The sequence below is a fragment of the Carcharodon carcharias genome, chromosome 23, assembly GCF_017639515.1.
Source record: "Carcharodon carcharias isolate sCarCar2 chromosome 23, sCarCar2.pri, whole genome shotgun sequence".
In the NCBI taxonomy this organism is placed as follows: Eukaryota; Metazoa; Chordata; class Chondrichthyes; order Lamniformes; family Lamnidae; genus Carcharodon; species Carcharodon carcharias.
This window is the reverse complement of record NC_054489.1, coordinates 13,682,613-13,707,033: the sequence shown is the minus strand read 5'-3', so window position 1 is coordinate 13,707,033 and position 24,421 is coordinate 13,682,613. Positions and strand designations below refer to the sequence as shown.

Sequence of the window (24,421 nt, the reverse complement as noted above, 5' to 3'; positions counted from 1 at the left end):
TAGATTGTGCCCTTTGGTTTATATTGCTTCTCCTTATTCTTTTTAGGAAAGTGTACCACTTCATACTCTGCTGCAGCAAACTGATCTGCATTAAGTTTCCAGTCTTTGTTGCACTTCAGTGGAAATCAGACATCTCCCTGCAGGGAAAGAGCAGCAGTCGAAGGGTAAACAATCCTATAGTCATCTGGGGTAACGCTTGATTATCAAGTAAAGAATAATGTTCCAAAGATTGGAGAACAGTTCACTTGCCAGTCCTTAACATTGGGGAATGTAGGTACAACGAGAGGGGAAAAATATTGCAAATGTTAGAAATGAAAATAAGCTTAGGTCTCAGAATTTAATTATATGAAGTAAAATCAAGATTCTTTTTTGGTGGGGGGTGTGGATTTCTGTTCTTTTCATCTTTAGAGTAATTGTAAATGTGTTTTATAATGAGTGCATTTTCTTACAAATAGCGAACACGGGAAATCTCTCTTACATCATCCAACCCCAACCCAGACGGACCCTTGAGTTCTTCATACATGTCATAAAAAGCCACTTCACTGTAAAACCTAGCTGGAGTGTTAGCATACTGAGTGTCAGCAAGCTGCTTGGTCAGGAGAACGCTGCGGTTAAGCCCAGTAGAGTCCTCACCTGAGTTCTACTCTTGTAACCTTCTGGCAAGGGATCTTGGACAGTAGTCAAGGTCTATTTTAGTACGCTAACACTGTGGTGACACAGATCTTTTCACTCAAACTGGACAACAAACGAGATCTTCCTTGTTTGTCTGGTTATGCTTAGTGTTGGATTTATTTTCTGTGCCACCAAGATACTCAATTGCAGCACCTTTGTTCATATTTGAAAGTGCATTTAACGCCAGTTCAACAGCCAAACGTATTCTCATAACAGTCATTGAGATAACTGGAGCTACAGTTCCCTCCCAGTAAATCTGTCATGCCCTGGCATTTTCTAGCAGCATTACTACATTTTGCCAACTGCTGTTTGATTTTAGAGCAACTTTCCTTTCTGCACAGTGACAACTTTGGGAGAGAATAATTTATTTATTACTTCATATTCAGATAGAGTTACTGTGCTGATGGTGTTTGGTTGATCTGATTGTAGTAGTGTATTAGAAATGCCTTGCATTGTCCAAGTCACTTAATTAATTGTGTTCTTTGTACGGCTTTCTTATCCACCTCAGTTATTTTGTAATGTTTTATAATTATAAAGTGAAAGATATTATAGGTCCATAAATGTCATGCTGGTTGTTTTATCCAAGAAACTTAATATTAAATGTTTTGCTGTTGCAACCTCTGGGGTACAGATCTTGCTGGAGCAAATGAAACAGATTCTGATATTCACAGAATGAATCTACCTCTGCACTGTTGTAAGTTATGCTTTTTTCACACTGTTCGCAGTTCTGAGAACTGTTTATCCATTAATCGTTCTCCAACTGGCAGCATTCCCATTAAACTCACTTAGTATGTTTATTCCCCTTTAGTTTTTTTTCCTTATTTCTTTTGTGTTTCTCCAGCAATACTGTTCAAACAGGATATTTTGCCCCAACAAGTGGGATTCTGCTACATTCTAAATAAATTGGAGAGCCCTAATATGCAACTGGAATTAAAGGTTTAATTTGTTTTTTTATCACTGACTGGGTTTTCATTATTTTGTTATAAACCATGGCTGATAAATTCAAGTGAAGCACACTGGGAGTTGAAAATGAAAACCTGCAACCATCTGGTTTTGAGGCTAGTACTCTAGTGAAATGATATAGGGCTGACTTAGAGCGATCGGTTTCTAATAAAGTGATGATCAGCACCAACAGCTTTCATGTTAAGATTTTAACTAGAATGAGTCAATTCCAGAAGGATCTTGAGATTTTTCAAGTTGTAATGCTTAATCTTATCATGATCAGAAAGCAGCTCCAAATGGCACTTTCAGATCAGACCTGTTACAGTCTCTTGTAATGTGCATTAAAAACAAGGACTTGCATTTATATAGCACCTTTTGCAAACTCCGTATATTCTAAATTGCTTTATAACCAGTGAAGTACTTCTTGGAGTGTGGCCATTGTCGTGATGTAGGAAATGCGGCAACCAATGTGTGCGCAGCAAAATAAGACCATAAGAAAGAGGAGCTGGAGTAGATTGTGTGGTTCTCAAATCTGCTCTGCCCATTCAATATGATCATGGCTGGTCTTCTCCCTCAACTCTGCTTTACAGCCCACTCCCCGTATTCCTTGATTCCACAAGAGAAGAAAATTTGTCTATCAGAGTCTTGAATATATTCAACGATAGACCAGCCATAACTTTCTGGGGTAGAGAATTCCAAAGGTTGACAACCCTTTGAGTCAAGAAATTTCTTCTCATTTTGGTCCTAAACAATTAACCCCTTATCTTAAGATTAAGTCCCAATGTTCTAGATTCCCCAGCCTCTCAGGAACCAACCTGCAAGCCCTTTCAGAATCTTGTTTCAATGAGATCACCTCTCATTCTTCTAAACTCCAGAGAGAAAAGGCCCAATTTCCTCGGCCTCTCATCTTAGGAGAACCCTCTCAACTGAGGAACCAGACTAGTGAAGCTTCTCTGTACAATCTTCATTGCAAGTACATCCCTCCTTTGATATGGAGACCAAAGCTCACTCATACCACTCTAGGTGTGGTCTCAACAAAATCTAGTATAATTTGTCAAGACTTCCTTGTACATGTTCTCCATTTCCCTTGTAAGGCCAACATGCCATTTGCCTTCCTAATTGCTTGTTGTACCAGCATGTTACTAACTACTTGTGTTCCTTGTTCGAGTATATGCAAGTCTCTATGAACATCAACATTTAAAAGTTAAATACCTTTTTTAAAAAAAATTCTGCTTTTCTACTCTTAATACCAAAGTGAATAACTACAAACAGCAATGTGATAATGACAAGATAATCAAATTTTAACCACATGTATATTATAACAAGATGGCACCAGAATTAGGAGGGTACTGGACAGGGTATTAGGTTAGTGTGTTTTGAGTGCTGAACTTATTTGCTCTTTACTTGCTGACTTTTATAAAATCAGCCTGTTTTATCCTTTTAAAATGATTGGGACTTGAAACTGATAGTAGTATACTCTGGAATATATGCCTTAATTAGTGCTAGGTAATTATACCATCAGATGTTATTTTATCATGAATGCCTTTTATGTTCAGGGATGTTTTATACTACAACACAGGCATACAGTGAATGAAAACCCTGCTGCACACATGCTTTAATCAACTCTCTGGCTGTTACTACTTAAGCATGAGATCTCCTTCCATGTCTCAGTGGTTAAATGTACGGCATGTTATTGCACTGATCATACAGGCTATGAAGGTTCTTATTTTATCCCTAACCTGTTCTGGGTTAACCAATCCTCAGACACAAAGGGAGAAAGTTTAACAGGATTCCTACCCCTGACTGGCATCCAGTGGCAATGCTGGAAAGTGGGTATGCAAGCTGTGATGTCCCCCTGGATGATAGCACTCATTATCCAAACCAGCATGTCTAGGTTGATTATTTGGGTGAGGTGCTGCAGCTGCATATTTTCAAGAGAGGAAGCATGAGGCAAGAAAGTTGAAAATTTATAAAATTCATATTTTACCCTCGCTTATGCCTAGCTCTGTTGAGATGACAGGGCATGAACTTTGTCCTGGCTTTTGCATTGTTGTTTTAACCATCCCCTGAAATATGGAAGCCACGCATCATTTGCCCTCTAAATTTCACTTCCTCCTTTTGAAGAAGAGCCACATTTGATATTTCCTCTTCAAGGCACCAATTAGAAAAATTACAAATGAAAACAAAAGTCTATTCCACATAGGCACATCAACTCTCAATACCAGCAGGTAACCTCACAGAACTGGCGCAAAATCCAAAAGGCAAGTGTCAAAACAGTGGCCAAAAGGTGTAAGTATCTCAATAAAAAAACACAGCTGAAAGAATGGAAAGAGGAAGGAACTTTTAGGAGCTCTTAATAAGAGTCGTACGGACTCAAAACTTTAACTCTGTTTCTCCCTTTACAGATGCTGCCAGACCTGCTGAGCTTTTCCAGCATTTTCTGTTTTTATTAAGGAACTTTCTTGTTTTTGCTTTAGTGTGGAAACACTGGGGTGGAATTCCTCCTGTTAATCATTTTACAGAAGAAATCATTACAATCAATTTCACTTCCTCAGTTGTGTGCCTTCATCTATATGCATTCAGGAAATAGGAACAATAACACTGAGTTTATGACTTCAATCAATAAGGTTTGAAAATAGAAAAAAAAACTTATATAGCACCTTTCGCGACCTCAGGATGTCCCAAAGCACTACTGAGGTGCAGTCGTTGGTTATAATGTAAAAGAACACACTGTGCACACGGCAAGCTTCCACAAACAGCAATGCGTAGACCACGACCAGATAATCTGTTTTTGTGATGTGGATTAAGGGATAAATATTGGCCAGGCTGCTCAGAATAACTTCCCAGCCATTCTTTGAAATACTGCCATGGAATTGTTTAGGTCCACCTGAAAGTTCAGACAGAGCCCCAGTTTTAACATCTCATCTGAAAGACAGCACCTCCACCAGTACTGCTCCTTCAGTACCACATTTAGTATCAAGCTCATCTAGCTCAAATCCTAGAGTGGCACTTGAAACCACAACCTTCTGATTCAGAGGTGAGATTCTGAGCCACAGCTGACTCACAAGAGCTTGAGATATTTGCCCCCGGTGATGACAGTGTATGAAAATGTTTGAGCGAAAAATGTTCTGTTTCCTGTAATGGCAAATATACGTAAGCTGCAGAGCCCAATTGAGTGTAGTGGTCACATGCTATCACAGTAATGTAATTAGATGACATTCTGGTTGACAAACTGATTCCAGTGGCAGAAAGGTTAGTAACCAAAGTTCATGGATTTAAAGTCAATGGGAAAGAGCCAGTGGCGATAGGAAGGGGAAAAAATGTTTATGTAATGAGGTGATATGATCTGGAATACACTACTTAAAAAGGGCAGTGGAAACACATTTAATGTAAGCTCAAAGAGGTATTGGACTCACTCAGAAATATTTGCAGGGACGTGGGGAAAGAGCAAGAGAGTTGGACTAATTGGATACCTCTTTCAAAGAGCCAACACAGGTACGATAGGCCAAATGGTGCTCTCCTGCTGCTGTATCATTCTATGATTCTAAAGCTAATTATTTATTTTATTTAAAGGAAGCTGCCATTGTAAAATTATTTTTCCCAGTTTAATTGGGCAAAAATCCATAGCACAAGTTGTCTGGCTCATTCAGATACCATTCAAAGATTGAAGCAATGTCATAAATCAGCTTGTAAAAAATAGACTTGGAATTTAGCTACATGCAGTTCATGGAGGAAATTTTTTCATTAAGGGTAAGTGATATGGCAGCTGGGGAAGAAAATCACAATATTGTGATGTAGTAATTGTTCTTCTGGGTTTGGAGTTGAAGGGCAGAGTGAGAGCTTTGGTCAGTGTTGTGCCTCACTTTGCTGAGAGGCCTTGCTGCTGCTGAATGGCAAGTGTATAAAAATATTTCATTACCTAACAGTCATCTTCGTGATGGGGACACAAACATCACAGGAGAAAAAAAATAGAAGAAGCTTGTTTTATTTTAAAATCAAAAAACTACAGATGCTGGAAATCCAAAACAAAAACAAAAAACCTGGAAAAACTGAGCAGGTCTGACAGCGTCTGCAGAGAGGAATACAGTTAATATTTCGAGTCCGCATGATTCTTCAAAAGAAGTTCAGACTCTTCAAATAGTCATGTTTTATTTTAGTTACGTTCCCTACAAGACTCAAATGACTTGTTTTGGGCTTAATAATACTGCAGGCCTGAGCATGGATGTGGCTGTCATTTCATATGTGGGAGAATCCAAAATGTTACTTTTTTCACATAGTGAATTAATGCATAATAGTCATTGATGCTGGGCAATGTTTCAGAGTTCATTTTGTAAGTCACCTTCAAAGGTACCCAGGTAGTGTATGATAGGAATAATAGAGCATCTCAACCATGTCAGGGAATGAAGCGCAAGAGATGGCTGTGGCTCACTTGCTCCTGTGGAGCTCATGAGTTATGGTCTTTTCAAGCTTGAGAAGAAATTGCTGCAACTCATCATTACAAGTGAGGTTCCCTTTGTTTCATACGCTTGGAAAATACGATAGAAGATGCCATGGGGGATTTGCAAATGGTACAGTGTTTTTGCTTAGGATTGTAGCATTTGGTCTTGTCCACCTATCATACTGTACCATATCTTTGTGCTAATTTCAGAAAATGTAAAGAAAATTCTGCCCAGTACAATGTAATGTTGTTTATGGAACATTAGGTTGAAAGATTTGTCACTGCACTCTGAAATTATTTGCAGAAGATTTAATGTGACAGAGCTTTCATGAACCCTATTTAATGAACCCTTTTTATTTAAAAAAAAAATGGTAATTTAACTTTTGTTTTGCTCAAGGATCATTTGCATATTGGTGTGAACTGCTTTGTAAGTGCTAGTTAACGAAGTTATACAAGCCTAGCTTGTATCTGGGGGGGTAACCACACCGCTAATTATATTGGGAAGTGGCAAGATGAACAGTGAAACAATGGATGAGCCTACTTATAAATAATGGACTGGTGACTAAATGTACCAGCATGTGTGGCATTGAGATACACAGAGAAATAAGGTAATTTGTTCAAAGCTGGAACCGGACACTACAATCAGCTTCAGCTAACTGACAGCAGTTAACTCAGCATAGACCAAGAATCAAACCTCAGCAAGGAAAGTGAAAATCAGCCATGGTTGTTCTTCACTATCCAGGGACCCTTGCTGGAAAGTGCACATTTCCAGGCATAAGGTAAGGACTAGATTAGCCTTGGCTGTGATGCCCCAAGGTTGAATAGCTTGCTGGCATTCACTGGCTAGACTCAGAAAAGAAGAATGGCCATTTGGATGAAATGTTGGATGGCTACTGACACTTGTGAAATTTTACCTCACTGTTAGTTAGTGCTTTAGAGTTAGTTAGACTTGTGCTGCAGAACTAGCTGTGCCCCTAACCAACCTGTTTTGGTACAGCTACAACACTGGCATCTACCCGACAATGTGGAAAATTGCCCAGGTCTGTCCTGTCAACAATAAGCAGGACAAGTCCAATCTAGCCAATTATCGTCCATCAGCCAACTCTTGATTATCAGTAAAGTGATGGAAGGTGTCGTCACCAGTGCTATCAAGCAACACTTAGTCAGCAATAACCCGCTCACTGGCGCTTAGTCTGGATTCCACCAGGGCCACCCAGCTCCTGACCTCATTATAGGCTTAGCCCAAATATGAATAAAGGGCTGAACAGAGGTGAGGTGACTGTCCTTGACATCAAGGCAGCAGTTGACCGAGTGTGGTACCAAGGAGCCCTCGCAAAATTGAATTCAATGGGAATAAGGGGGAAAATGCTCCACTGTTTGGAGCTATACCTCGCACAAAGGAGGATGGTTGTGCTTGTTGAAGCTCAATCATCTCAGTCTCAGGACATTACTCCAGGAATTCCTTCGGGTAGTGTCCTAGGCCCAACGATCTTCAGCTGCTTCATCAATGACCTTCCCGCCATCATGAGGTCAGAAGTGGGAATGTTTGCTGATGATTGCACAATGCTCAGTACCATTCATGACTTTTCAGATAATGAAGCAGTCTTTGTCGATATGCGGCAAGACCTGGCTTGGCTGAAAAGTGTCAAGTAACGTTCATGCCACACAAGTGCTAGGCAATGACCATCTCTAACAGGAGGGAATCATAACCATCTGCGCTTGACATTCAATGCCATTACCATCGTTGAATCCCTGGCATTCACATATTGGGGATCACCTTTGTCCAGAAACTGTACTGGACCAGCCATATAAATACTGTGGCTACCAGACCAGGTCAGAGGCTGGGAATTCTGAGGTGAGTAACTCACCTCCTGACTCCCCAAAGTCTGTCCACCATCTACAAGTCACAAGTCAGGAGTGTGATTGGCCGGATGAGTGTAGCGCTGACAACATGATTGGCACCCATCCCACCCAAAATATCCACTCCCTGCATCACTGGTGCACAGTGGCAGTGGTGTGTACCATCTACAAGATGCACTTCAGCAACTCACCAAGGCTCCTTCGACAGCACCTGTGACCTCTACCACCTAGAAGAATAAGGGCAGCAAACACATGGGAACACCACCAGATGCAAGTTCCTCCAAGCCACACACCATCCTGACTTGGAAATATATCACCATTATTCACTGTCACTGGGTCAATACCCTGGAACTCCCTTCCTAACTGCACTGTGGATGTACCACATAGACTGCAGTGGTTCAAAAAGTTGGTTCACTACCATCTTCTCAAGGGCAATTAGGGATGGGCAGTAAATGCTGGCTGAGCCGGCATTGCCTATGACCTGTGAACGAATAAATAAAGAAATTCTGGGCCAACTTATAATGCCTTATGAATCTAAGGAGAAATTTCACAGTGGGTGACCTTTGGTGTGGTTAAGGCAATCCTGCCAGCGTTACTTAAAGAAAGGTGTTAACCTGATCATATTTGACAATGAAAGTACAGGTGCAGGTTTAAATGCCAGCTGCAGTTAAATGGATTGACTGCTGATAACTTCAACACTGTTAAGCGAATTGCAGTTATCTAGTGGGTGTTTCGTACCCTGGCATTGTACTATATAGTGCATGAGGATTGAGACCTTTGGAACTATAGTCAAGTTTAGTGGTCAGGCCAAAAATAATTTTTAGGTCTCTTTTGTCCTCTTGTTCATTGTCTGATTTCCCCGTGTACTCTTGAGTACTCCAAAGATGCTACTCATTTCCAGTAGAATTTCCATTTCAGCTTAGTGCATGACAGCTCTTGCACATACCTTTGAAATTGCATAAGAATGGTACTTGGCAGTTTGCTGTATGTTACTTTGCAGTTTGCAGTATCACCATAGTTGTGTTTCAAAGCCAATTCCCACAACCAAGAATGGAAAGATTCAATGAGTCTGATTAATTATTAGTAAGAAAATTTTCTGCCAATGCTTTATCAGTAAGAGTGAAAATAAATAGTGGTGACCGATGTGCCTCTTCCCCTCCCAGTAGCTCACTTTCCATCATGTTTATGTTGCCTGTGGATGTGCTATTGTAATGAATTGCTAATTGGATCCATTGATATAACTCAGCTGCTCGAGACCCTGCCATTCCCCTGTAGAACAATTGACATTTTTAAAAAGAATATTTGTACTTTTCAAAGCTCGCGCTACTCAAAAAATGATTCAACAAATTGTGAATGACCAAGAACGTGCATAGATCTGTAGCCTTACCATGTGTCCTGCGGCAGTGAAAAATTTGACAACCTGATTTTTTTCTCTGCGAAGATTCGTCGCCTATTGAGTTGTTGAGGAGAAGCTTGAATTCTGGTGATCCCAATTGAATAAGAACTACATATGGTTTTCACTAACCCTTGACGTCAGTCAGTTAATGCATCAGATGGTATTGGATTTCAACTTCACCTTTGTAGAATAGGGCAAACAGTTCAGGAAAATTAGTTTTTAAAAAATAACTTTGCTCCTCTGCAGCCTTCTCAACCACACTGTGTTTCCCTACTTGAAATGTTTCCCCACTTGTATGTTACTGTCTGAGGGGACAGGAAAGTGACCTACACACAGACCTCAACCATGGCGCTCACCCTCTAGGCAATAGCCTTGCCCATAGATAATCCAATTGAAATTGGGAATTTGAGACAGAAAGACTTAGCAGTGACATCAGTGCACATAAATCACATGCTGCTTTTTGATTTTGGATAGTATGTAAATAGGAGCAAGTTTGAGAATGTAATACCTTGCAAAATGGAACTTTTTGAGGCTGATTATATCTCAAACAAGGAAGTTCAGGTTTCCTGTAATCCTTACACTAGAAAGAAAATCTTAAAGGATTTTATTTGAAGATTTTACAAATTTTTATCTCTTTCATTATTTATTTTCCAACACTTGCCTCCCTCTTCACCAGCTGAGCCATAATTCTACAGACACCAATCTTCTCTCAGTACCTCTACCAAGTGCTATTCTTCATTTGTGAGCCTGGACAAGCAGTCTGACCATCAGAATACTAGGGATGCCCCAAGATTCATGCATATGTTGGAATTAAAATTGATTTTCTTCCCCCAAACCAGGAACTTTGAGGTCAATTTTAGTACCCCATGGTCAATTAACTTTGCATAAGCCAGAGGACTTTCCTGATCTCTTTCACTGATGGTTGCTACCATAATTGGTCAAGTTATTGGGAAACTCCAAATCAAATTTCCTAAGCTTTGGTCCTAGGGAATGCTCATTTTTCCATGCACAAGAGTCAGAATGAAAGGAGCGAAGCCCTGTTTTTGCTGTCTTTTCATCCTTTTTTGGCTTGCTCAAGATTTCTAGGACTCCTCTGCCGTAGGTACAGCCCCATTGCTCTGATGTAACTGAGGCACAAGGAGATTTTCCTCTTTCTCGGAATTGCGAGGACATCCCCTACAAAGCAAGCATTGGGCTTGAGCAATAGCCAGAAGGTCCTGAGGCTGACAGCTTGGAAAATTTCTTCCGATTATTGCCAGCATTCGGCTCTGTGGGTGAGCAGGCCTGTGCTGGGTGTGTCCACAAGCCGTGTTACAATATAAGCTTTAGATTTATGACTTTGCAAAACACTTTAACCTTTAGGAACTCGATTTTTCTGTATTCCTTCTATGCCAGGACTGAACAGCAAGAGCTCATCCAGTGCACCACACCTAATAAGGTACAGATGGGCTGGATTGGCAAAGCTGATCCTTGTGAGGTGCTCTGCACTTTGGCTCTGCTGATGCTATCCAGCACTGGGCAGAAGGGAACCAGGAAAATCAGCCTCTTAAACTTGAAAGTGTTTCACAAAGCCACGATTTCAAAGACCTCCACCATCATCTTGAACTTTAAAAGAGCAGCTTTGTTAATACACATTCGTTCCTGCCTTACTGCCTTGGATTATTAGTGCTGGCTTTTAATCCCCTCCAACAAGGCGGTATGCAATTCAACAGGGACCTTAAGACGAGTCAAATGGCCTGTGTGGTAGTTGACTTTCATGTCAGGAGGTGGTATTTGTTTTGTGGCAAAGTGGCAGGCAACTGCATTTTTACACTTGTTTTGTTGTAGGAAGGCTTTGATTCAATCCCTCAGAGACAGCTTTATTACCCTTCTTCCTCTCAGTAGAGGGATTGCTCTTAGTTCATGCACTCACCTAATGGCGCTCAGAACCCTTTGTACTTGTTTTGCACAAAACAACGCAGGAAAAAAGGGCTTTTGTTTGGACCGATTTGTCTGAAGTAGTAAAGAAAAAAAACTTGTCTAGAAGGGTTAGAAGGTGCAGCCCACCACGCCTCATCCTTCCAGCTTTCTGGCTGTGAGTTGAAGCAGTATTGCTGTTCTCAGGGGAATCGACCCTGGGATTTTGGGGTGGATTTGTGCAATATCATTAATCACCGACCAGGGAGTCACTTGGCAACTGGCAAAATATTTGTCATACGTGTAGAAATGGGAAGCAAGTCAAGCAATTGAGCTACCAGACAGGAACATGCTCAGCGAGCAGCATGCATGGGGGCGACAGGCTGCAGACTGCTCTGAATGCCTTCACACGACAGGAAAGACGCCTGGGAAGGGGATAATAAGACAAGGGACAGGAAATCCTTAATGTTGCTGGCAATCAATGGTAAATATATAACTCTCAACAGAACTTAAAAGATAAAATTGCTTTGGATGTACAGTGCTGTTAAATGATATCCAGATTTAACTTCCAGGAATAGATATTTTAATGGTTTGTATTTTTTAAACAGTTAACTCCCACTGTTGATTAAAATGTTTGAAGTACTTTGCACAAACCATTTTTTGTTAGTTGCATTTGTCTCTGCATCATGGCATAGCTTGCATTAATTAAACCAACTGCAGTGAAAAATGGCCATGTTTAAAACAAAAGAGTATAATTGTAAATGTGTTTTAATAGCTTGTCCCATCACAGCATAAAGTCAATTTATTCACTGCCATTTGAATAACTGATGACACTGTCTTTTTGTGCAAATGCTCTGGAGGACAAGCTGCCTTAATCAGTCAAATTAAACCTGTGCTTGGAATTAGATAGTGTATTGAAATGTGTGCGTTTCTTGGGTAATGGTTTGCTAACTGAAAATGTGCATTGCACCATTGTATTTTATTGTTTATGTGCTTATTTTGCATTGTATCATGTGTGGATGTTGTGTAATTTAGTGTTTTGGCATATGTTTGGTATCTTGCACTTAGTTCAGCTATGCTATATTGTGTTAAGCTTTCTGGTGCTGTGCCCTCTTGAGTTGCTTTGGGTCGTGTTGTCATGTCTTGTGTCAGTACTATATTGTATTTAATTGAATTGTGGCACATTGTGCTGTGACATGTTACTTTGAGCCCTGTTGCATTATGTGTGTTGCTGTTATCGTAGTTGGTAGTGCTGCTCTCTGAATATGCTGAAACTTATAGCAGTTTGCTACTTGTTTAACCAGATACTTGAATTACTATAATTTTTGGATGGTGTTTGCAAAATTATTGTACCAAGAGGCGTTACAATTTGAGTTCATATTGAAGGCATTGTTGCACAATAAAATGATTCTGAGAATAAGAGGAAGTGTTCTGCCATTAACGTCTGTATTAACTCACTGGTGATGCACTGTATTTGCCCCTCCAGTAGAAGGGGGCATCTACTTTAATGTAGCAGTTGTCAAATTGTCTGTAATGGTGCAAAAGTGTTATGCTGGAAACTTCATTATCCACCATAATGCAAATTGGTGTGTGATTTAAGATCCATTTTATTCATTAATGTCATCCAGAGTATATTTTATTCAAATCTAAACAGAGAGGATATTGCCTCTGATATAAAAATATATGGTTAGCTGTATTCTCTCAAGGCTTGTATCTGGGTTAAGCAGTTATAATTTTTAGAAGTATGGGTTTCCTGTTCACAATTTGAGAATCTGAGTTCAATATCATCATTGAATCATACAACATAAAAGCCATTTGGCCCATTATACTTGTGCCAGTTCTTTGAAAGAGCTATTCAATTAATCCCACTCTCTCATTCTTTCCCATAGTCCTGTAAATTTTTCCTTTTCCATTATATACCCAATTCTCTTACTATTAATCTGCTCCATCACCCTTTCAGGGAGTGCATTCCAGACCACGACACCAACAACTTCTTAAGTTTAAGGGGCATTGTTGCCAAAGACAGTTTTACAAGGATGCTGTTTTTTTCTTAATAGCCAGTAACATAACCATGGGTGAAGATAATGAGGGGCCTGTGTTCCTCCACCTCACATTCTTTTGGCATGAGTTGTATCCCTCTTCCCAGAAGGAAAAATAATGGCTGGAATCACTTACTGTTGCAGCAGTATAAGAATCCAGCTGGTCTGACACCCCTTGCTTTCTTGGCCATGACATTTACAACCCATGATCCAACCCTCGCCCCAAGTCTCATTCCTTTTCCAGCCTTGAATCCTTTTGCAGAGATTTGTAGATAATCAGATATGTGGATAGTAGTAAGGGGTATGGTACTAGTGTGCCTACGTCATGGACACAATTCTAATTCTTTCTCTTGAACTCTGTCAGGCCTCTTTAGAATAATGAACAATTTGAAACACACACGGTTATAATTTGAGAGAGTGCGCTCTTTGCTGCTTAAGTCAATGACATCACCAGCACACAGTTATGCAGGCAGGAGAGAAGCAATAGCTTTCACATTCAAACAGACCATCACTTTCATTAAGGATTGACAAACAGCTTAGCCAAAGTCAAGAGCGACCTTGGCTGTGCCTGCTTGTCTGACATCCAGCCCTGGTTGAGGTGTGGTTTTCACCAATTAAACCTCGGGAACATCAGCACTATTGTCTTCTGTCCCTGCCAGAAACTTTGGGGTCTCACCCACTGATTCCATCCCCTAGCCCAGCTACTGTCTCAAGCTGAACCAGATTGTCATTCCCTTGGCACCCTATTTGAATCTCAGGTGAGCTTCTGACCCCACATCCCCTCCATCGATAAGGGCAGCTACTTCCACCTCCATACACTGCCCCTGCTTCAAGTAATCTGCTGCCGCAATCCTCATGCATGCTTTTGTTACCTTGAGATTTCTATCCTGGCTAGCCTTCTAATGTCCACGCTCCATAACTTAGCTCATCTTGCACCAATTTTCCCCAAGTTCCATTCACCCATCTTTCCCATGCTTGTTGACCTACAATAGCTTCCAGTCCACCAAAGCCCCTTTCAAAATTCTCCTCCTTTACGACCTTAAAACCTACTTTTTTAACCAAGCTTTAAGTCACCCCCCCCCTAATATCTCCTTTGGCTTGCTGTCAATTTTTGTCGGATTACACATGCCTGTGAAATGCCGTGAGCTGTTTTCCTATGTTCACCATGCTCCATAAACCCAATTTGTTGTTGGCAAGAAATTTGCTTTGAAACAAGCTAGCAAAACTTTAACATTATAAACACTGATTAATGAGCATTGAGATATAAATTTATTGTAGTTTAATTTTATTCGAAGTCTGACACAGCTGAATAAACAGCACTACCATCTGTGAGTTCTCAAAGACTAACACAGGATTATACACACTGATTTTTTTCGTTATCAGCTTTTGCCAGATTTTTTCATCTCCCTCCTCTTGTCAGGAAAGCACTGACTCTTTGCTGAGGTGCAGTGCCTCAGGGAGTGGGCACTCTCCAGTACTTTGCCCAAGTGATTGTTGTTCATATGAGGGTCTCAGTAGTGAGTATTAACAGATTGTTTAACCACCAGAGCATCGAAGCCAAACTCTATTTTGTCCCCACCCAATGCTCCCATGCAATGGAATTAACTTACAAACCGTGAGTTCTACTCTTTCACAGAGTACAGTCTTTGCTTGAGTTAGATGTTTGCGGTTGCTTGATTTCTGGAGTTCCTCTTCCATTTTTGGCTCCCATCCAGACAGGAATGCTCCCATGCATTTGGTTGCAACTTATAAATTAAGGGGATGAGTTGCTTTTCCCCTTTTAACCCAGGAGTATTGAAGCCAGTTTTAGTGCCCAGGCTGAGTCAGGATTGCTAACCCTCCAGGATTATTCTGGACTTTCCAGAAATTAAAGGTTAATCTTCAGGTTGCTGCTGTGAGCAACTCAGGAGGAAAATCATTGGGGCATCAATTTTATTTTAAAATTTTCTTAAACACTTGTGTTTATTAAAGTATTGGAGATTGGGAGAAAAGGCTGTTTGACAGTGAAGAATCATCCAATTGATGATGAAGAGTATTTTAGCTTCCAATTGGGAAGGCAGTGGCCTGAGAGGATAAATGCGTTGGGCAACCAAGCATGCAAATATGGGAAGCAAGAGACACCTCTTGACGAAACCTCTTGGACTGCCTCCAATTAGAATTGGCAGCCCTAGGCTGAGCTCAGGTATGGATTGAACAAATGATCTGCTTTTCCTGTTCGGCTCAACCATTCATTGGATGAACTTTTTGAATCACTGGGGAAGTGTTTTGATTCTTTCAATGGAATTAACTTACAAACCGTGAGTTCTACTCTTTCACAGAGTACAGTCTTTGCTTGAGTTAGATGTTTGCGGTTGCTTGATTTCTGGAGTTCCTCTTCCATTTTTGGCTCCCATCCAGACAGGAACTTGGCTTTAGGAAGTGCAAGCCCTTTAGAGTTTAGAACAAAAGTGGATGGGAGCACATTCTGTGCAGAAGTTTCTTAATTTGCTCTGAAGACTTGGGGCTAAATTGTGTAACACTGACTCTGATAAATTAGTGTTACTACCATGATTCATGGCATTGATCCAATTAATCTTCCTCCATAAAAGTCCACGGATCACAGTGCGGTGCCCAGTGACTTCCTGTGCAATATTAACCCAGTGAGTATTTAACAATTGAACTGTGGACTCAGGCTGCAATTCTATTAAACTAATGAAATGTTCAGACAGGATGAAGCTATTGAACTTGGAGAGTGAGCAGAACAGGACACAGGGCTCTTGGGAGCAGTTAGAAATCAGAATAAACCTTTCACTCTCATCAACAGGATGTGGAAGAGACTCCTAGCAAAGGGAACTGCTTGGAGGTCAGTTACCAACTTCAGAAGGAGCTGGGTTATTCTGCCTTGCATGGCTTGAAGGTTAGAGAGACATTAACAACACTGCTCAACTGTTTCAGGGAGATTGAGGCAGAAACTTGACTGAGACTTTTGATGAGGCAGCAAAGGTGATAACAAGTTGGTGAGGGTAATAATATATTTGATTTGGCGTACATGGACCTCCAAAAGGCCATTGATAAAGTGCCACATGCTAGGCTTGTCAGCAAAGTTGAAGCCCATAGATTAAACATGACAGTAGCAGCATGGATGGTGAGCTGTCTTCTTGAATCACTGCAGTCCATGTAGTGTATGTACACCCACAGTGCTGTTAGAGACGGAGTTCCAGGATTTTGGTGCAGGAAAAGTTTACGAGAATAATTCCAAGGATGAGGGATTTCAGTTACATGGGTAGACTGGAGAAGTTGGCACTGTTCCCTTTGAGAAGAAAAGGTTGAGACTGAAGTGTTCAAAAATCATGAGACATCTAGACAAAGTAGATAGAAACTGCTCTCATTGGCAGAAAGGTCACACGCCAGAGGACACATTTAAGGTGAATGGCAATAGAACTAAAGGTGACAAGCTGAAAAACATTTTTATGCGGCGAGTTGTTGGGATCTGGAAAGTACTGTCTGAGAGTGTGGCAGGAGTATGTTTAATTGTGGCTTTCAAAAGGGAATCGGATTAGCATCTGAAGAGAGAAAATTTGTACCACCACAGGGAAAGGGCAGGGGAGTGGGGCTAGTTGAATTGCTCTTTGAGAGATTCAACATGGACATGGACATGGCAAGCTGAATGGCCTCTTGTGTTGTAACAATTCTATGATTCTGATTTGTTTTGCAAGTGTTCTGTGTATTTTGATCTCCACCTTGTTTCTACAGTCGTTTGGTGTCTATTTAGATTGCAGTAGCTTGTTTTATCTACAATGTACAGGATTATGCAGATAAGCAAAACATGCAAATTTATGTTTTTGAATATTGAAATGTATTACTTAGTCTGTCACCAAGGTGGAGGAAATGAAAATCTGAGTGTCCTTTGAAAAGATACTTTTCTACCATTCTGCTTTGCCTACATGGTTTCTTGCTTCATGAGACTGAACCCTGGTGAATTAGAATGTCCAGGCATTGAGCTTCTCTACTAGCCCTACTGACTACTGAAAGGTGCTCCAATAGTTGAGAAGATAGTGTCTCAGCACGTGCTGTTTTGGCCCTGTGCCGAGTGCCATTGAGCAGTGCTGTGCAATGGTACAATGCTGGCTTCTGGTTTCACTTCTGAGTTTGAGAGTTTGGCTGTACTTTTATGGGGACATACTTGGTAATTCTCTTGGCGGCTCTTCAGTGAGTGGAAGGAAAATTGAACTAAAATCATCTAGGGCTATGCACATGACACAAAATGAGGAAAGGTCTGAGAAACTGAACATCAGAAGCATCTTTAGTAAACAAAGAACTCCTGAAAGCATAACATTTAGGACGTTTACTTTTGAGAATGACATTGATGACCAGTAATCTTGCATTTGCCATCAATCACAGTATAGGATGATTATGAGTAAAAACTGAAGAGAACTTGACACTTTCAACATCTGTAAAGAAAGAGGAAATATAGGATGACACTTGGGTATCAGCCCTTAAGCAAAAATGTTAACTTGCCTTTTCTCTTTACCAATGCAAATAGTTATGTTTTTCCTCCATTTTCTGTTTTTATTTCAGAGTTCCAACATTTACATGTTTTTTTTTTACTTCTACTGCCTTTGTTGATTTTATCACATGTTTTCACATGACCCTGCCTTTGAAAGGTGGCAGAATGCATTTCACTTGATGGTGAGTTAGACTTCAATTGCTAAGTTAAACTTATTGAAAGTAAATGAGTAAGTGAACAATTGTAACATTGTAGATTTTGCAGTAGTTATTAAACCTACCTAATTTGGGGGTAAGTAGTAAATAGTCACAATGTACACAACATTTTTACGATTTTTGTTTTCTTAACATCCATAGAAGCTCTCAGGTTAGACTTTCTGTTTCCAAAGACTTCAGATGAACTCACTAACTTGTTGCAAACAGGAGGGGGATTCATTTAAACAGCCCTGATTTCTCCACTCACTACCCATTTGTAAACAGAAAGGTATTTTTGGTTTTCCACAACCCTTCAGTTTTAGAGTTATCCAATCCTCTATTAAGAATCCCACACTCGGGATAAGGTAAAATAAGAGGGGTAGTTTAATGTACTTACACACATGCGCGCGCGCGCATACACACTTTCTCTGTCTTCCTCCCCCCCACAACGGGAAGGGGTTTCCCAATGTCAGCCTCTTTTTGCATTCATTCAATCAAAGAGGGATAAGGGAAAGAAAGGGGTTCAGGGCAGAGACACAATAAGAATTATGGTTTCACGTGAGTCCAGAGTCCCAAATCAATGTCCAAGGAAGGTTCTTTTAGGTATTTTGTCTGGCAGAGTTCTCTGTCTTGGTCCTAGGAATTCAGTTGCAGGTTTAGCCCTTTGAAGATGCAGCAGAGTATCCTTGTATCCTGGCTATTAGTTCACTCTGTAGGTGAAATACAGGATTCTTTCTGCAGATCAGACTGAAAGAAATGGAGATTGGAGCTGCAGGCTGCTAGCTTGGAGTCCAGGCACCTCTTCTGAGGTTAAACCGCAACTAAAGACAGAATCCAAAAGCTGTATAATTAAAGCAATTCAAACAGTTCAAGTCCTGGTCATGTGACAGGGTGGTTTTGGGTCACGCTTTTCAACTAATGAGGCACCCTTGTTAAAACCCACTGTGTTTTGAGCAGGTAACCGAAGAACCATTAGCACAATGTTGAAAATGAGGATCCCAATATCCCTGCCTTTGGTCCAGCACTGGCTGGTGTGGACACCTCGTCTACAAGCCCTTTGTGTTGGCTTGGCTGGAATGTTTATACAATGTGAGAAGTGTTACATTCCAGGAGTTTGATGAGTTAGTCCATGTTTAAACTGCTCAGAAGCCTCCAGAACTACCATCATGTGGTCAGCTACAGCTATTTTATCAGCCCAGCAATTTTTTCATTTTTTAAAAAAGTAATAAGTTTATAACATTGCCTGGATGATATAGATATATGTATTTTCCCTCCTGTCTTCTGATCATGACAAACTTGAAACAGACAGGTTAAGTAAAACAACTGACACTTAGCAAATTCAAATATTCTCCTTTACCTTCCAAAAGAGCTACCAATATATATTCAAATCAATCATTTAAGATGCTTGTGTTTTAATTGAATGCTTTGCTACACCTTGTCCAGACTGGAGCTGCAATAGTTGTATCCAAATAAGGTTGAATTTTTTTTGCTTTGGAAATGAAAATGATTTTCAACCTCATGTAACATGTTACAAATAAGGAAGCCAATACCATGATATACCAGACCTGCTGAGTTTTTCCAGGTATTTTTGTTTTTGTTTTGGATTTCCAGCATCCGCAGTTTTTTGCTTTTACCATGAAATACCTTATGTTTCATCTCTCTAATATAAAGAGCCTGACCTTTAGAGTTCTGTTATCATTGTAAATCCAGATTTTTGTAGGCCTTGGGATTAAGTGCCTCTAATCTTTTTCCATTAAACAAATTTGTGCATCTATATATTTGTATCATGATGCCACTTCTGCAACCCTGCACATCAATATCAAGGTCTTGGCCCTAAATTCCAGATCAATGGAATTGTTTATCATGCAACAAGTGGCTAGTATATCAGCCCCAAGCATTCTGAAAATGGCAGTCCCTTAGTCCGTGAACTGAAATAATGAAGCATTTTTAATTATGCGTGACATTAATGGATTTTTAAAACCCTTCTGCACAAGTTGTTATCTGACAATACTTTGCTCTGTTGTTTCAAGTGTTTCCTGCCAACTGGGCTTCACAGTTGTTGACACTGGTAGACACTCTTGTGGACAAAGCAGTCTCCATTTTATGTATCAGCTTTCTGTTGGCATATGGAGAAAGTGGCAGCATATTGCAAAGTAAGTTGGAGATGAGGAAGCACAAAGCCTTGAGTACTGTTCTTTTGGAATATGTTCATCGAGCTAAAAGTGCTTAATGTGATGTTCCTTCATCCCATGTTGGTTTTGTCTAAGTATTGTCAATTAGAAACTGAAGGTACATTTAGCTCAGTCTCTCAAAGCCTGACATTTGTTCATAATCAATTGGATGCCTGTTATGTTCTTTTAGTATCCTAAGGCTGAATCATGTCACCAATTCAGTTTATTAGTACCAAGGTACCATTATTACAATTCAGTGTTCAGGATGTTGTCAGGAGTTGTTGAATATTGGTTTCTTGACTGATGGTCTTAATTTTTATTAAAGAGATGAGTGATGTGATGTCTGTAAAAAAAAAATCAATGGATATGCTATTAATTAGCTTACAGATGTATTTGATCAAGCTGATGTTTGACTGCAGAACAGTATACTGGAGGTGTCTGAGGACCTGTCTGTCTTGTGTCCCATGCAAGTTGCTTCCTGCTTGACAGCTTGGAATGAGCAATTCCAAGATCTATGGTGAGATATAGCACTCAACTTGGTATTTTTTCTCATGTGATCAAAGAGACACAGAGAAGCCTGTTGATTTTTTCACAACATCTTTTCATTGTACAGTACAAAGGAGTTATTATCAGAAATGTTTCCTGCTTCTTACCTTAATTCCTTATACAAAATTATTGATTTTGTTTGTTTGTCTAGTTTTCTATTTTGAATCCCCAGTTAATTTTATTTGCACACACTTTCAAAGAGCTGTACAGCTAGTTGAACAGATCCGTGGTCAAACTTTTCCTTAGAATTTTAACTACTTCAGGAGTTTTTTTGTCAGAAAAGCATTTCTGTCGAAATCTGCAGTACAATTCAAGAGAGGTTTTGGTTTGAAACATTTAGGTATTACGACCTAGCACTTGACCCTTTAACCACAGCAGAATGAGAGTGTCTAATAATCCATTCACTGCAAACAACTTTTCTATTGATACTGCCTTAGTTAGGATTCTGGCATTTTTGAAACAGCTCTGGGCACTTACATTCAGACAACCTGCTGGCAGTGTCATAAACTCAGCTTTTCATGGGACTATGAATCTACCATTAGGAAAAGGGAATTGGATTTAGTAATGTAATCCAAGATAAAATAGAATTTGACCCAAAACATTACCAAAGAGAAAATGCCTTTGAAACCAACTCTGTAAAATAAACAAAACAACAGGAACACTAAATCATTTTGGAAGGGGGTTTTGTCTGGTCCTTTCTCTAATTCGTAGGTCCCTGAGCAGCACATTTTTGGGCCTCTGAGTAAAGGAGACGGTGGGAGTAGGATGGAGGAATGGCACCTGACCCTTCAGCTCACTCATATTGGCCAGAAGTGTGCTTTCAGCTTTGCTTTCCTGTTCTCAACACCAGTTAAGGCCTCAGTCAGGCTAAAACTACTATGGGCCCTATAGTTTCCAATCCTGTGTACAAATATAGCATGTGAATGTTAAAAAATATGCTTAGATATAGTAAACAAAGGTTAGCTGACATGAATACATTGGATCACATCTGCAAGAGCAGCATTGCTTTCAGTTGTGATTTTGCCTATCCTTGACCAGTGCCAGGGCAAGACATTTTCTCATTGGTAATGTTTTGGGTCAAATTCTATTTTATTTTAGATTACATGGCCAGATTGCCAGCCTCATAATGTGTGCTACTGTGTGTTTCTCACTGCGATGCTGGAATGAGTAGTTTGGCTGGTTCTAGAGAAGTCCAGTCATGGCCTTGTGTACTTTGTCGTTTGAACACTGATGTAGCTACAAGGCACACAGTATTGTCCCCTCTGAATAAGATCGATCATTGTTTCCTGTATCAGATGTTCTTGTGTTTCAAATATAGCATTGAATGCACTCCTGTAGTTGTAAAATTCATTGGCTAATTTGAGGTATAATTGTGAATTGAAAATTAAATGCTGTCCTGAATACAAACTCTCATTTCCTACCTGATTCAGTGCAAACAATACTAGAATAGGGCAAAAAATAAAAACAAAAAAACTGCGGATGCTGGAAATCCAAAACAAAAACAAAAACAGAATTACCTGGAAAATCTCAGCAGGTCTGGCAGCACCGGCGGAGAAGAAAAGAGTTGACGTTTCGAGTCCTCATGACCCCTCGACAGAACTGGCAGTTCACCGATCTTGTGCTCCTGATGGGAAGCTGCTTTCAAGGATTGGAGTGAGTTGTGAGTTATTCTCCAACCTTTTCACCCTGCATCTGCATGACCTGCTAATAATGTGGCATCATGAATTTACCCTTTTGTCCCAGTAACTGAAGCTGCGAGACCCTAACAGAGGAGTCAAGAAATCTTAATATCTGAGCAACAACACTGGCACTTCTCCTAATTTCCATTCCGGTATCTGGTAGCTCAATCTAGTATCGACTTAGGCACCAAAAAGACAATGGCACACCCAGCCCTATCAACCCTGCATAGTCCTCCTTACTAACACCTGGGGGCTTGTGCCAAAATTAGGAGAGCTACCCCACAGATGAGTGAAGCAACAGCCTGACATAATCATACCCTCAGAATCATACCTTAAAATCATGTCCCAGATACCATCATCACCATTCCTGGGTATGTCTTGTCCCACTGACAGCACAGCTGCAGCAGAGGTGATGGCACAGTGGCATACAGTTGGAAGAGAATTGCTCTGGAAGCCCTCAACATTGATTCTGGACCCCATGAAGTCTCAGGGTATCAGGTCAAACTTGGACAAGGAGACCTCCTACTGATTATCACCCACTGCCCTCCCTCAGCTGACGAATCCGTACTCTTTCATGTTGAACACCACTTGGAAGAAGGCTCGAGGATGGCAAGAGCATAGAATGTATTCTGACTGGGGATTTAAAAGTCTATCACCAAGTGTGGCTCAATAGCACCTCTACTGACAGTGTTGGCTGAGTCCTCAAGGACATATTTAGCAGACTGGGCCTGCGGCAGGTAGTCAGGGAACTGACAAGAGGGAAAATCCTACTGGACTTTGTCCCCACCAATGAGATGCATCTGTCCATGACAGTATAGTTAGGAGTGCCCTCCACGCAGTCCTTGTGAAGACAAAATTCCATCTTCACACGGACTATACCCTCCATCGTGTTCTGTGGCACTATCGCCTTGCTAAATGGGATAGACTCAGAACAAATCTAGCATCTCAAAACTGGGCATTCATGAGATGCTGTGGACCATCAGCAGCAGCAGAATTGTGCAGAACCATAATCTGTAACTTCATGGTCCGTCACATTCCACACTCTACCATCACCATCAATCCAAGGGATCAATTCTGGTCTTATGAGGAATGCAGAAGGGCATGCCAGGAACAGCACTAGGCATACCTAAAATGAGGTGTCAATCTGGTGAAGCTACAACATAGGACTTGCATGCCAGCCAGCGGAAGTAGCATGTGATTAACAGATCAAAGCTCTGCAGTCCTGTTACATCCAGTCGTGAATGGTGGCGGACAATTAAACAACTAAAAGGAGAAGGAGGCTCCACAAACACCCCCATTTTCAATGCGGGAGTCCAGCACATCAGTGCAAAAGCCAAGGCTGAAGCATTTGCAACCATTTTCAGTGGATGAATCATCTAGGCCTCCTTCTGAGATTCCCAACATCACAGATGTCAATCTTGAGCCAATTCAATTCATTCCATGTGATATCAAGAAATGGCAAAAGCTATGGATCCTGACAACACCTGGCATTAGTACTGTGCTCCCGAACTTGCTGCGCCCCTAGCCAAGCTGTTCCAGCACAGCTACCACATTGGCATCTACCCGGCAGTGTGGAAAATTTCCCAGGTATGTCCTGTTCACAAAAAGCAGGACAAATCCCATCAGGCTAATTACCGCTCCATCAGTCCCTCCTTAATCACAGCAAAGCGATGGACGGTGTTGTCGAAGCTGCTATCAGGCAGCACTTAGAGCAGTAACCTACTCACTGATGCTCAGTTTGGGTTCTACCAGGGCCACTCAGCTCCTCACCTCATCACAGCCTTGGTTCAAACATTGGCAAAAGAGCTAAACTCAAGAGGTGAAGTTAGAGTGACTGACCTTGACATCAAGGCAGCATTTGACAAAGTGTGGCATCAAGGAGCCCTAGCAAAACTGAAGTCAGTGGGAATCAGGGGGAAAATTCAATTGTTGGAGTCATAACGAGCACAAAGGAAAATGGCTGTGGTTGTTGGAGGCCAGTCATCTCAGTACTAGGATATCACTGCAGGAGTTCCTCGGGGTAGTGTCCTAGGCCCAACCATCTTCAGCTGCTTCATAATAACCATCCCCCATCATGAGGCCAGGAGTGGGAATGTTCACTA

At 40.8% G+C, this 24,421-nt stretch overlaps 1 protein-coding gene across 10 annotated transcripts in view; it reads left to right on the top strand.

Moving 5' to 3' along the window:
- Positions 1-24,421, top strand: part of raraa (retinoic acid receptor, alpha a) — a 533,901-nt gene that overhangs the window by 265,734 nt on the left and 243,746 nt on the right. The window contains exon 1 of one of the 10 annotated variants that reach the window (XM_041173634.1): positions 16,046-16,085. The exons of the other annotated variants lie outside the window; for them this stretch is intronic. The gene's annotated coding sequence lies outside the window, so the exon portion shown is untranslated. Of the gene's footprint in view, positions 1-16,045; positions 16,086-24,421 lie in introns of those variants that run through there. 10 annotated transcript variants of the gene reach the window in all.